This window comes from Lygodium microphyllum, chromosome 6, assembly GCF_053477565.2.
Source record: "Lygodium microphyllum isolate KBCC chromosome 6, Lygodium_microphyllum_v1.1.10, whole genome shotgun sequence".
NCBI lineage: Eukaryota > Viridiplantae > Streptophyta > Polypodiopsida > Schizaeales > Lygodiaceae > Lygodium > Lygodium microphyllum.
In genome coordinates this window covers 76,401,487-76,405,352 of record NC_141140.1, presented here as the reverse complement: position 1 = coordinate 76,405,352, position 3,866 = coordinate 76,401,487, and positions in this window count along the sequence as shown.

The window sequence follows — 3,866 nt, the reverse complement described above, 5'->3', positions numbered from 1 at the left end:
ATAGCTCTCTAGAAGTTGTGATGTGAAGAGAGAATCTCGATCACTAATGATTCTTCTAGGTAACCCATGTAGCTTGAATTTCTCCTTGATAAACAATCTCGCAATGTCGGAGGCTTTATAATTTGTCTTTACTGGAATAAGGTGTGCAACCTTGGTAAGTATGTCAACCACAACCATAATGGAATTGTATCCTCCTTGGACTTGGGGTAAGCTCACAACAAAATCCATACTAATGAATTCCCATTTCATTTGGGGAATGTCAAGCGGTTGCAGTTTCCCTGGCATCATGACATGTTCGGCTTTGATACGTTGATAAGACAAACACTTAGTGACATACTTGAGAATGTCACCTTTAAGCCTCTCCCAATGGTAGCTCTTTCTAATTGCATTAAGAGTCTTAGCATAGCCAGGATGTCCTGAAAAAGGGGAATCATGAACTTTCCACAATATCTTCTACTTAAATGACTAGCTTGCGGGTGTACATAGCCTTGTTCTGTAGTAGACAAGTCCATTATCAATGAAAAATTCCTGATACTTAGCTTGCAACTTCTGACTCTGCTCCTTGGTAGATATTTCCTTTATCATTGTTTGGTAGGCCAAATCATGGCATACTTCCTCTCTAGCTAGTTCAAGTATAGGGTTGTTTGGCATAGATACTTTTGTAGCCAGAGATCTGGCCGTTGATGGATTCTGCAAGATTGGGGAATTTAGGAATGCCTTGCGACTGAGTGCATTGGCAACTACATTCTTCTTTCCTGGTCGGTACTTGATTTCAAAATCATATTCCTCCAATACTTCAATCCACCGACGTTGTCTCATGTTGAGCTCGTTCTGGGTAAAAATCCATTTGAGACTCTTATGATCGGTTACTAGAGTAAACTTGTTACCCAACAGGTAGTGTCTCCAAGGCTTTAGAGCATGGATGACAGCTGGTAATTCCAGATCATGCGTGGCATAATTCTTTCCATGACTCTTCAATTTCCTTGAAGAGTATGCTACTGGATGATCTTCCTGCATAAGTACACACCCCAAGGCAAGAATGCTAGCATTAGTTACTACCTCGAGCTCCTTATTGTAGTCTAGAAGTTTTTCGGATCGAATGCTGATACCAAACTTTGCTTCAATCTATCAAAGCTAGTTTGTTCGGTAGTTGACCATGCAATGGACGTTTGCTTCTTCAGTAAGTCTGTCAAAGGTGCAGCAATCAAAGCATAGTTTTTAATGAAGACCCTATACCATCTTGTCAATCCAAGAAAGCTGCGTATTTCTTTGACAGTTGTTGGTATTTGGCCATCCTAGAACATTTTTTACTTAGGCCGGCTCTACTGAGATTCCTTCTGATCAATTTCTTCCGGTATAGACATTCTATAGGGTCCCTTCGCAATTGGCGCAGCTCCTATTACTAGCTTGATCTCATGATCTACTTCTCTTTGAAGCGGGAGTTATGTTAACTCTTCAGGAATTACATCCGTGTATACCTTTAGCCATGAAGGTTCTTTACTAGACTCCTACTTCTAACCTAACTTATTGAGCTTAATTAAGTAGACAGGTAGTCCCTTTCTAACTCCCTTTTTAATCCGAGATGCTTTTAGTGAATTGAATTTTTGGCTTTCCAGCCTCTCCTGGAGTTTGTAACCAATTTCCCTTCAGAGTTTGGAAAAGGACTTGGCCCTTTTCACAATGAACGTGGGCATCCTTATATTTAAACCAATCCATTCTGAGTAGACACTCATGGATACCTAGGTTCATGATCCCGAATCTGATCGAAGTCGACTTTTCCTCCTAGTAAGAATTCCATTCATATCAGCATAGCCCTTTCGAGGTATAATTATTTCTTGGGGCGATGGAACAAGTTGATACATTAATTCGAGGAGAATAAGATATTGTTGCATTCAGCACAGGAACTGAGTAGTAGTACAGATTGGGGCCATCGATTTTCAGGAATCGATAGTTCATTGGAAGATTAGGGTATCTTTTCCTTCGATATCCATTCTTCTTATGACGCCCCAAAACCTTGATTCGGTCGGCAGGGATTCTTTGAATCACTTCCCCGTACACATACTTATTCTGGTTCACCCTTCGACCCCCGACCTGTAGGGTCGCGTTTGTGTGAGCTTCAACAAAGACGAACAGCTTCACGATCTTTAAATCCTCCATCCACTTGATTCTCTTCAAGTTAATTTGAAGGTATGCAGGTCGATAGGCAGTTATGTAATAGATCCGTGAAACAACCATCCATCTGCGTTCCACGTACACAGGCGATGGATTGTAAATGCAATCTAGGATGTTCATCATCTCAACCCTTTTTCGATAGTCCGTGGAATGCATCGCGGTCATAAACATGACTCGGAATACTAAGAACCTGTTCCATGCTTCATAATTCTGCAAGACAGCATTGAAAGTAAGGAAATACTTGTGACAATAACATTTGCTTTAAAATTTCTTAAAAACAAGTACTTTGTTGGTTTGCTCTGATACCAACTGTAACGTGTCCCCTAGTATCATCTAGGACACGTCTTAGCAGTCCATCGGAAAGGATGTCTAGAAAGCTCCGCCCAGCACTCCCATGGAATGTTACGGGTTTTGTGATCTAGTTATTCCCGCGTTTGCCATGTAGCGGAAGTATCCTGGCCGTTCGAACTTAGAATCGACCGGTATTAAGATTTTCCTAATGGGTCATTAGCTAATAGCAACTAGCGTCACACCCGAGTGAACTACTTTACGCAGAAACGCCAGGTTCGAAGCGGATTCACGCTGCACTTGGTTCAAGGAGAATGGAAAACGAGAGGTATGCAAAGCTCAACCTCTCTGCCATAAGGCATAGTCCCATTCCGTTCCCCTAAAACAGCGTAAATAGGGTAAGACGTAACTCTAAGTCATCGTTATTCTTTTTGATGATGATGATCATTCCGCTGTTCTTCGAGATTTTTGAGAAAAGTTCCTAGCTAACCGGGACCACCCAACCGTACGATGGACCCATGGCCCATCCTCCGCACTTTCCTCAGTTTGTTTTAGTTATGTAATTACCTAACACGTTAATTTGACATATAACAGTCAGCTTCTTTAATTAATCCCTTTAAGCACTTGTTCTTTCACGTAATCTTATCACCTGACATAGAAAAACAATACCAAGCAAGTTCTTTTAACATTTCATCATTTTATCTTTGAAATACAAGGAGTTCCGCCCATAGGCCTGTCCATAATCTGCCCGAAGGCTATCCAGTAATCCGCCAAGGATCACTATTCCAAGCTTCCACTGGTAGACTAGTATGCGGGCCTCGAGATCCAATCTCGAGTCACGTTAGCCTCTTGTGCAGGACCCGGAAGGCGAGGGATTTACGGCCAGAGCCCCCCCTGGCACCCAAGCGTCCTCCTGCTCCAAGTAGAAATCAACGGAGAGACCTCTCGTGGTGGGTTCGGTCCACGTTCCTGGCGCGGTCAACAACCCCCTTGGTTAGGGTCAGGCAGGCAGTCGGGGGTAACTGAAGCTGCCTCTCCCTTCAGGCCTTCAACCTGAAGCTTTAGATATCTTTTCATTCTTTAGTTCCTTGAGCAAACAATGCAAACAGTGCTTTCTAAACTGTTACAAGCACAATCAATTCGAGTGGTCATTTATTTGGCCAATTTCTAAGGAGTGAATCCTTTTCTCCGAATGCATCCAACATTCGATTCGGGATCAATTGCAACTTGGCAAGATTCCCAAGGGTTTGTTTATTCACCCTATTGTCCTTGGGTTAGGGCCATACCCTGTTAACCCAACTTAACCAATACCTTAGGTTTTATTAACAGTAAATCCTGGCGACCGTGTCGCTCCAATTTATCGATTGATCATTTACTTCCAAGCAAATACCTAACTTCCCTTTACT